The sequence below is a fragment of the Pygocentrus nattereri genome, chromosome 14 (assembly GCF_015220715.1).
Source record: "Pygocentrus nattereri isolate fPygNat1 chromosome 14, fPygNat1.pri, whole genome shotgun sequence".
NCBI classification, from domain to species: domain Eukaryota; kingdom Metazoa; phylum Chordata; class Actinopteri; order Characiformes; family Serrasalmidae; genus Pygocentrus; species Pygocentrus nattereri.
This window is the reverse complement of record NC_051224.1, coordinates 23441969-23453307: the sequence shown is the minus strand read 5'-3', so window position 1 is coordinate 23453307 and position 11339 is coordinate 23441969. Positions and strand designations below refer to the sequence as shown.

At 43.1% G+C, this 11339-nt stretch overlaps 1 long non-coding RNA gene across 1 annotated transcript; it reads right to left on the bottom strand.

Annotated features, from left to right (window-relative positions):
• Positions 1-4016: 4016 nt before the first annotated feature.
• LOC119265098 lies at positions 4017-10749 on the bottom strand. Its single transcript, XR_005131393.1, has 2 exons — positions 10717-10749; positions 4017-4761 (listed from the first exon to the last, which is right to left on the bottom strand). It is a non-coding gene; the product is annotated as an uncharacterized LOC119265098 (long non-coding RNA).
• Positions 10750-11339: the final 590 nt, after the last annotated feature.

Here is an 11339-nt window from a genome sequence, read left to right as displayed (position 1 = left end):
TCCACAAAGCACATGTGGACTGGTTGGGCAAACTCCCATGAACCCTCGAGAATCCTGGAGAGGGTAAAGAGTTGGTCCAGTGTTCCACGACCAGGGCGGAACCCGCACTGCTCCTCCTGGATCCGAGGTTCGACTATAAGCCGGACTCTCTTCTCCAGTACCCTTGCATAGACCTTACCAGGGAGGCTGAGGAGTGTGATTCCCCTGTAGTTGGAACACACCCTCCGGTCCCCCTTTTTAAAAAGAGGCACCACCACCCCAGTCTGCCAATCAAGTGGCACCACCCCCGATGTCCACGCAATGTTGAAAAGGCGTGTCAGCCAAGACAGCCCCACAACATCCAGAGCCTTGAGGAACTCGGGAGATCTCATCCACCCCTGCAGCCCTGCCGCCAAGGAGCTTTTTAACTACCTAAGCGACTTCGGCCTCAGTAATGGACAAGCCTATTCCCGTGTCCCCAGACTCTGCCTCCTCACTGGAGAACGTGTCGGTGGGATTGAGAAGGTCCTCAAAGTATTCCTTCCACCGCCCAATGACGTCTTCAGTCGAAGTCAGCAGCACACCATCTCCACTATATACAGTGCTAGTGGCACACTGCTTTCCCCTTCTGAGTCGCCTGACGGTTTGCCAGAATCTTTTCGGAGCCGACTTAAAGTCACTTTCCAAGGCCTCACCGAACTCTTCCCACACCCGGGTTTTTGCCTTGGCAACGACTGAAGCCGCAGATCGCTTGGCCTGTCGATACCTGCCAGCTGCCTCTGGTGTCCTACAGGCCAACCATGTCCGGTAGGATTCCTTCTTCAGCTTGACGGCATCTCTCACCTGGGGTGTCCACCACCGGGTTCGAGGATTACCGCCCCGACAGGCACCAACTACCTTGCGACCACAGCTACAGTCAGCCGCTTCAACAATGGAGGAGCGGAACATGGCCCATTCTGAGTCAATGTCCCCCACCTCCCCCGATATCTGGTCGAAGTTCTGACGGAGGTGTGAGTTGAAGATCAATCTGACAGGTTCTTCTGCCAGACGTTCCCAGCAAACCCTCACTATACGTTTGGGTTTGCCTGGTCTGACTGGCATCTTCCCCCACCACCTGATCCAACTCACCACCAGGTGGTGATCAGTTGACAGCTCAGCTCCTCTCTTTACCCGAGTGTCCAGTACACATGGCCGCAAGTCCGCTGACACGACTACAAAGTCAATCATTGAACTGCGGCCTAGGGTGTCCTGGTGCCATGTGCACTTATGGACATCCTTGTGTTCAAACATGGTGTTCGTTATGGACAAACTGTGGTTTGCACAGAAGTCCAAAACTGAACACCACTCGGGTTCAGATCAGAGAGGCCATTCCTCCCAATCACACCCCTCCAGGTCTTACTGTCATTGCCCACATGAGCGTTGAAGTCCCCCAGTAGGACAATCGAGTCTCCAGGAGGAGCACTTTCAAGCACCCCTTCCAAGGACTCTATGAAGGCTGGGTATTCTGAACTGCTGTTCGGTGCATAAGCACAGACAACAGTCAGGACCCGTTCCCCAACCCGAAGGCGTAGGGAAGCTACCCTCTCGTCCACCGGGGAAAACCCCAACATACAGGCGCCGAGTCGAGGGGCTATGAGAAAGCCCACACCTGCCCGCCGCCTCTCACCATGGGCAACTCCAGAAAAGAAAAAAGTCCAGCCCCTCTCAAGGAGATTGGACCCAGAGCCCAAGCTGTGTGTTGAGGTGAGCCCGACTATATCTAGCCGGTATCTCTCGACCTCGCGCACCAACTCAGGCTCCTTCCCCGCCAGTGAGGTAACGTTCCAAGTTCCAAAAGCCAGTTTCAGCAACCGAGGATCAGAACGCCAAGGCCCACGCCTTCGGACACTGCCCGATCCACAATGCACCGCACCCCTACTACTGCCCCTCCCATCGGTGGTGGGTTGATGGGAGGGGGGACTCATGTAGCTCCTTCGGGCTGGGCCCGGCCGGGCACCATGAGTGAATGCCCGGCCACCAGACGCTCGCTGGCGAGCCCCTCCCCCAGGCCTGGCTCCAGGGTGGGGCCCCGGTAACCCTGATCCGGGCAGGGTACACGAGTCCTGCTTTGTTGTCCTCATAGGGGTGGTTATGGATCACACTTTGTCTGGCCTGTCACCTAGGACCAGTTTGCCATGGGAGACCCTACCAGGAGCTTTTGCTCCAGACAACATAGCTCCTAGGGTCCTTCAAGCACACAAACCTCTCCACCACGATAAGGTGGTGATCCATGGAGAGGTGAATTCAAATCAAACCTAACAATTCTTTGCTGTGCAAATTTCTGCCATCATAGCATAGCTATTCGTTTTTAGAAGTACGTCATCATTGTTGTGTGATTTCCTCCCTTGCACTTTATTACATTCAGCCACAGACAAGCCGTGGGTGACCCCATAATGGACAGCACTAAAAACGAATGTGAACAGGTTCATTTTTCTTTATTCAGTGTTGCAAAAGAAAAGGTGCAGATTTGATCACCTTTAACGACATACAAACTGTTTTACCTCTGAATTAGGAAAATTTCGTGTGATGTTAAAAAGCTAGAAGCTCATAATGTTCTGAAGTCTGAAGTCGGCTTCCTATTCATCAACTTCTTGTTCAGATTTTCCTGTTCCACCTTAAATGGTGCAGCAGTTACATTCTGACACCTCCTTTAATACGAAACAAGAAGCTGGCGAATAAGAAGACTCAGCTTTGTGTATGTTTGTTGCCTAAAACATTGTTAGCAAGTTGATAACTCTAGCGCTAGTTTTTGGACTCCTGCTAATGTAAGCCAGCTTGTTGAATTAAGGCCATCTCTGCTCATTAGCAAATGCAACCGACAGTAACTAACGTTGGGTATCTTATATCAAATCCAATTGCGAACCAAATTAATTATACAGGCTGTAAACGTGTATGTTGCTGCTGTTGGAAGAAAACCTTGCATCTCCATTTTTGTTGTTTTTTCATTTTTAACATAATTTGAAAATGCCTGTTACCCTTTACATTGTGTTTTAATTTTATTAGGAATGAACCAAAAGAAACACACCCACATGACTTGGAAAAAAGTCTGGTTCCATTGACATACATTAAAATTAAATCATGTTTTCTCCTTTTCTTCCATTTTGGAGATGCGAGGTTTATTTCCTGAAAAGAGTGATATATTATTGGGAGTGGCCAATTAAATATACTGAGATTTCAAAGCTAGAATTTAAGTCTTTAACTCAGTTTTTTCCCAGGAAACTTTACATCCAACATTGGCACGTTTCCCATTGTTTCACAGCACGCACTGACATCACTCACAGGATGGTGAAATGAACAAAAAGGGAAGTGCTAGCATTTTTCCACAGCAGCCATACTGACAATACTGCCTGCAGCTGTATAGAATTTTCAATTATTGATGTAATGAGGGCAGGTCTCTGCAGTTATCTCTAAATGGCATTAATAGGTCAGATTAATCAGATGACTACTGTTGATACATTTAAAGTAAGTTTGAATTAAAATCACACTGAATAACTTAATTTTTATAAAATAGTCCACGTTTTGCATGCATTTATTTGTCCTCTTAGTCGTTGTCTATGGCTTTTTTCTCTGCTTCAGCATTCATGTCTGTGATCCTCATTAGAGACTTCTGAATCCTCTCTCTGGTGGACACAGACTTCTGCATTTTCATAATTATCATCATTGTCTGTCCCGTTTGCCAATATTGGTAATCTCACATGTGGCTTTGGCACCTAAGGAATGATTGTGTCAAATTACATTTGCTGAAAAAATAACATTAACTTCATTAACCAAATGTTACAGTGGAGAGTTTTTCTATATTGGTTTATTCCATGTACCATCATGCACAATTTACTTAAATTTGCTCACCTGCATAGTCATTGCCCACATTCTCCTCAGCATCTATATTCACATAGACCTCACTAGAATCATCTGAATCTTCTCTCTGGTGAAAAACAGTTTCTGCATTCGCCATCATCCATCTCAGTGTGACAAGGCAACAGAATTCAGACGTAAGCAGATCACGATAAAAGAGATGTTTATTCTCTAGAAGGCAAAAAGGGGCAAGACAAAATCGTAAATGAGAGACAGGCCAAAAACAGTCAGAAACTCTAAAACCCCCTCTTTCAATTGGAATGTGATTGGTTCCTCGGTGCCTCATGCTTGTAAAAATATGGCAATTTGAAGTCAGATTAATCTTTTTGAATCACCCTGTATAAATGCGGTGTAATCAATACAGCAAGTACCCACAATGTTTATGACCTGTCTTTACAACCAGCTGATCTTTTTGTTTTTTACAACTTTTCATGAAGAAAATGATGATTGTCATTAATTTGAGTAACAGTCCTGCCACTCCAGAACCGATGAAAGGAGCCAGTGATGCTGTGAGAGATTAAGATTTTCTTCGAAGACAGCAAATGAGCAAATATTGTGCATGTTACTGTACCTTTCACAGTAACAACCAAGAGTTCAGTGTTGGGACACCTGAAGGTTCATAAAGACAGTTACTTCATAAAAACAGCTGTATTTTCCCTGATGGACAAGATCTGCCTCAGGAAAGAAGGTGGTTGAGTGGTTAACAGCTGACTGAGTTCTGGTGATACTGGATCCACTGAACTCCAATTGGAAGGAGCCTCCTGGATACTGTGCTTTGGTGGAGCAGATGATGGAGAAGCTGTGGCCCCTGGTCACCTCTGGCCACTGAGGTCCCCAGTGGAAACCATCCATCAGGAGCACTGAAGGAGATATTGGGCTGCAGCAAGTTCACTGGAAAAGTAAGAAGAACTTGTATAGAGATTTGCAAACTGAAAGCCTTGACTACAAAAATTTCAAATGTGATATGTCATAACCTCAAGCAAAAAAAAAATAACAGAACTACTCTGTGGAGAACTGAAATTTGACTAGAGACTTAGGTGTGAAGGTAACAGAGGACTAGGACTGAAGGTGACAGAGGTTCCACTCTTGGTCTCTCTAAATGACCCAGAGTTCTGTATCAGAGTGAAGGACCTGTGAACTGGGTTTCTACAGAGCAGATGATGTTAATGTGACACCCTTAAAGTGTGATCACATTTAAGTAATTATTTATTTTACATATATTTTATACAAATGTTCTTTTGGGTTTTTGTATGGGTTGTTGTCCTGTAGAGGGAGCTGTGCCAGGGGGTGGGCGCTAGACTGTGGCTTAGGTGGGCAACAGGAGAATGTTCTCAGATGAATCTGAGAGCTGAAGCTGAACACACTGTCTCATCGTGTCTTCTGTGTCCTGTTATCCAGGTGGGGAAATATGTAAAACTTTGCAAGTACAAATGTTCACAAAGCACTATAGTAAAGGTTGATGTGTGTGTACTATTGAAGGTTGAACTGTGTGTTAAATGAGCCTCTATGGCCTGGTGCATTGGCAGACGTTCTGCGTTGGCTAGCATCTGGCCGACGCTATTGGGCGCTATTAGCCTTCCGCTAGCATTAGCTACCGCGACCCGCTAACATCACATCTGGCCGACGCTACTGAGTGCTATTAGCCTTCCGCTAGCATTAGCTACCACGACCCGCTAACATCGCGTCTGGCCGACGCTATTGGGTGCTATTAGCCTTCCGCTAGCATTAGCTACCGCGGCCCGCTAACATCGCGTCTGGCCGACGCTATTGGGTGCTATTAGCCTTCCGCTAGCATTAGCTACCGCGGCCCGCTAACATCGCGTCTGGCCGACGCTATTGGGTGCTATTAGCCTTCCGTTAGCATTAGCTACCGCGGCCCGCTAACCTCGCGTCTGGCCGACGCTATTGGGTGCTATTAGCCTTCCGCTAGCATTAGCTACCGCGGCCCGCTAACATCGCGTCTGGCCGACGCTATTGGGTGCTATTAGCCTTCCGCTAGCATTAGCTACCGCGGCCCGCTAAAATCGCGTCTGGCCGACGCTATTGGGTGCTATTAGCCTTCCGCTAGCATTAGCTACCGCGGCCCGCTAACCTCGCGTCTGGCCGACGCTATTGGGTGCTATTAGCCTTCCGCTAGCATTAGCTGATGCTGAATGTAGCCCACTAACCTCGCGTCTGGCCGACGGTATTCTGTACGATTTCTCGCTCTGGCGCTCCCTAACTTGGCTCTGTAACTGCGTGTCTCCCTGTCGCTATCCCTTGTGTGCTCTCGCTAGCATTAGCCACCGTGGCCTGTTAACTATGCGTCTGGCCGACGTTATTGTGTGTTATTAGTCTTCGCTAGCATTAGCTACCTCAGCCCTGTTCCCGCGCGCTTGGCCGCCGCTATTGTTTGCTATTTTCCTCCCTCTGGTTTCGCTAACTCACTGCAGTAACTACATACTTGGCAGGCGCCATTACACGCATGTAATAAGCAGCATTGATCATTTCGGTCTTATAAACACAGTTAATCTATTGGTTGTACATAAGTAGGTAAGATAATTAAATATATGTGAATATAAAACCATATTAGGTCGCTGTGAGTGAAGTTAAGGCATTCTAAATATTCAATTTATTTGTATTTCCTATTAAAGATCCTGTTTGGCCTCATTTATGTGAAGCTAGAGCCTCTGCCAACCACTGGAATGTGTTTACAAGCTATATAAGCTACAGTTGGTAACAGCTCTGGGGTTTTTCTACTTATTGTTCCTGTTCACATTCAGTTTTATTCAGGCTTCCTACTCTGGTCAATTGTAAAGTCCATGCAGATAAAGTATATGAAGCTCAACTTAACAATGAGATTAAAGCACTAATAGAAAGTCAGTGTACTCAGTATGAGTTAAAGGTATTTCTGGTGAAGCTGTAACAGTGTAATGGAGTGAATTAATGCAGAACATGTGTATGAGTATTGGAGTATATTTGTATATATATATATATATATATATATATATATATATATATATATATATATATATATATATATATATATATATATATATAATATATGTATGTATGTATGTATGTATGTGTGTGTGTGTATATATATATATATATATATATATATATATATATATATATATATATATATATATATATATATATATATATATATATATATATATAATATATGTATGTATGTATGTATGTGTGTGTATATATATATATATATATATATATATATATATATATATATATATATATATATATATATATATATATATATATATGTGTGTGTGTGTATATATATATATGCAAATGTATATGCAAATGTATAGATGTATTAATATAGAGTAATATTTTTATATACATATATTCATTTTTAGATATATTTTTGGATAAAGTGTTGGAGCCTAAGTATACTGATGAGTTATAGACCCAAGTGTTTACTGCGATGTGCAGAGTTTTGTTATTTAAGAAGTTGAAATGATCTTCTTTGTGAATTTATATGAAGTGCAAGTAATATGCAATGTTGATGTGAAACTGTGATAAAAAGAGAAGTAGGAGACCAAAGATTGTTGAGAAGAGATGATTTAGTTTTATATGTTGTTGAATAAAAAGAAAGAGATGAATCTGAGAGCTCAAGCTGAACACACTGTCTCATCGTGTCTTCTGTATCCTGTATCCTGTTACCCAGATTCTATCTAGGCCCTGCCAACCCCAGGGTCGTATAACTGTTATGTCCCATCCCGCACACCACGGGGGGTGTAACATTAACCTTCTCTCCCCATGTGACCTCTTATGTGGGTTTGCACATAAGTTACTACAATTTTTTTGTAAAAGGTAGTGGCATAGTAGTACCGTGGTTCATTATCGCAAATCAGTCCATCTCACTGAGGCTCTGTGCTTGCAGTTTTGGTAACTGGATCATGTTCAGATATCACTCCATTACATCAAGAGACAAGTGTATAAATGCCTGGGATGCACTGCACTCGGATTATAGTTATCACTAAACCACATTTTGAGGTGGTCAGAGGTGAAGCTAGACCATATTCAACATAAAGAGTAATTTGAATGCAGATCACATTTACGTGGTAGTTGTTTGATTATAAGCTTAAATGGAAGAGATAAAACGAAAAAATAAATCTGACCTTTTTGTACAAAAGCCTTAACATGGGCAATGGCAAAAGACTAAATTTCAGTTGTAACCAATAATTAAAAATATGAATACTTCATCTTCAGTTTGTCTTATTTTGATTTTTTTTTTTTTAATTCTGAACCTATTTGGTTTAAATTGGACCTGGAAATAAACAGAAGTCAATGTGTCTCAGATTTTAAATCCCACTGTAACTTAGGAACGTAGCAGAACTCTGGTTTATATATCTCCCTGTCTGTTATTTAACACCAGCATTAGTCACAAATGGTATATTTTTAAATCTTCATTTCATGCCTTCGACGGTCTCTGATGAAAGACAGGACTCAGTCTCCCAGAACGCCTTGGGAGATCACATGACTGAGTCAGGAGTTTCAGACTCTGGCTCGGCAGACTCCAACCCCCAGAATCCTACACCGGATCACATGACACCACCGCGGTCCTATCAGAGATCACAATCCCTGGACTATTGATGATTTGCACCTGTACCTACTTACTATAATGAGGAAGTAGTGTATATAAACTCAGACTGAACTTTCTAATGTCTTTCTGAGCGTTCTACATCTGTTTTGTTTGTCTTTTCCGTGTATCGACCTGATTTCGTGTTTTTCTTGATTTGTATTTCTGCCTCACACTTTTGTACCTTCCCTTCTTAGAGCTGATCTGTGTTTGACTAATTTTGCCTGCTCTCTGACTTTGATTTGTGATTTGCCCTTTCTGGATATTAAAACCTCCTATCTTCCTATCCAAAAGCATCTGGTACTCTGTTGCCTTGTCACAGAATACTTCGCCACCATGCAGACGGCGGATAAGGAGGCCTTTCGAAAGGCGCTCACGGAACAAGGACAGTTCCTGGTTCATCATCAGCATGTTCTCGCCGGAGTAACCCATTCATTAGAGTCGCTGGCTAGTCAGTAGCATAAAGTAGATGACCAACCAATTCTGGAATATTAGCATTGCGGAACCATCTGCTGTGGCGGTTGCTGCTAACACCATGACTTTGGCTTCACCTACAACTTTCCCGGTTAGTAAACCAGATAAATATGCCGGTGAACCTGATAAATGTAGAGGATATTTGTTACAATGCTCAGTGTGTCTTGCTAATTCACCTTTGGGAACTGACCAAGCTAAGATTTTTTTTTTTTTTTTTTTTTTTAATAGTCTCCCGTTTATCAGACAAGGCATTAGAATGGGCTACTGCCAGTTGGGGACTTTTAAGTAAGTGGACCTATGAACATTTTATCAAGGAGTTCAAGCTCGTTTTTGACCAGTCTTATGAAGGTAAAATCAGTGAGGATCTATAGTCCCGATTACGCCAAGTTTGGAGATCAGTAGTAGAATATGCTCTGGAGTTTAGAACCCTGGCTGCCAGTAGTGGCTGGAATGAAGTAGCTTTATTAGTCCCATTCCGTCAAGGGCTTAACATGGACATTTCTCAACGAACTGGCTAGTAAAGATGACGGATTGTCCGTAGACCAGCTTATTACTTTGGTTATTAAATTGGACCATCTGTTGAACGCCAGAAGACAGAATAAGACCTTCAGAATGCCCAGACCCACCTTGACCCAAGTAAGAGTCCCCAGAGAGTCTAATGAGAACCCTGAGCCTATGGTCTGTGAGTCATCTCGGTCAGGGGCGTTGCCTGGGTATGTAAAGATCTGGGGCTCTGCCCAATTATTTATATATATATATATATATATATATAATTTTTTTTTTTTTTTTTTTTTTTTTTTTTAACAATACGTACCCTGATATATAATGTTTAACACTATAATATGGAGTTGTTGTGTTTTTTTTTTTTTTTTTTTTTTTTTTATTCAACAGATTTCAAATTTAACAAAGGGTGCACAAATTCTGCAGAATGACTGTTGGTGACCTAAAGATAGTGAGCTTTTACTAAAGGACATGGACCAGGTATATTCCATCAGTAAATCCATTCCTCAATAAAGTATGCAAAACAGTATGTAAACAATGGATTTCATGCAACTGTGTAATGTAAACAATTCACTTGTTTCTAAGTTGTTCTTTTACCTTTTATGACACATTGAAACAAATTATTGAAAGAAATATTAATAATTATTAGTGCTAAGGGGTCTACACAATTAACACTCTTTAAGAATTACTTATTATCTATCCTGTATGTCTTTCTTCTCCTAACCTGTTCTTTCTTTAGATCAGTCCAGTCCTGATCAGTTCAGTTCATTTCAGGTCTCTCCACATTTCCTCCCTCTCCACCCTCTCTTCTACCCTGTTAAATAGTAATTCAGGAAAGCATGCTTAAAATAAAGCTGGAAACAATATTTTAAATACAAAAAACGTGTCTTTTATTAATAATGTGTTTATTAGGCATCGTTTTCCATACCGCTTGTATTGTCTTCTCCCCTCTCCTCTCCAGTTCTACTCTGTTCTCCTCTCCTGTTCTCTGCTCTCCTCTCCTGTTGTCTGTTCTCTTCTCCTCTGCTCTTCTTTTCCTGTTGTCTGTTCTCATCTCCTCTCCTGTTCTCTCCTCTCCAGGTCTCTGTTCTCCTGTCCTCTGCTCTGCTCTCCTCTCCTGTTGTCTGTTAGCTAACTAATTCCGAAGCTGACTAGTGACAAGCTGCATTTTATTAAGCACACAGTGGGTTTGATCTGTGTTTTGATTCGGAAACGTGTGTTTTTAACCAGCTATCAGATCCACAAACAATGTCATCACAGTTTACATAGTTAACTACCGTTACCTTTCTCCTTGAAAAAACGCCGTATATCCATTTTATTTCACCGTCAGCTACCTACAACCTGCTGCCAAAAATGGCTAGAGCACATGTGCGCTCCCCCACGTGGGTGGGGGTGGGCTCTCCTCCGCGCCCGCAAAACCAGCAAGCTGATTGGCTGTTTCTCCTGAAAGGCGGAACTTTATCCTTGAAGCGGTACTATGATTAGCGTTAAGAGATTTCCTATTCTCACAGCAGCATTGGCCTCTTCATTAATAGTACAGCTGAGCGAAAAGGTTCGGGGCTACTGGATAATCATTCGGGGCTGAAGCCCCGGAAGCCCACCCCAGGCGACGCCCCTGATCTCGGTTATCACAGGAAGAAAGACAGCGCCAATTCAACCTCAATTTATGCCTGTCGTGCAGGACATCAACTCCAAGAATGTTTCTCATTCAGTTGTTCTTTCATCAAAATTCTGTTATCGTTTCAGCCCTGACTGATTCCGGAGCGGAGGGGAACTTCGTTCAGTCCAGGATAGTGGAAAGACTCCAGGCTCCTGTCCAGCCCCTCCAGAACTCCTTAAGTCACCGCACTAGACAGAGATCCTGTGGGACAATGGCCCATCACGCATTCTACAATTCCTGTCCACA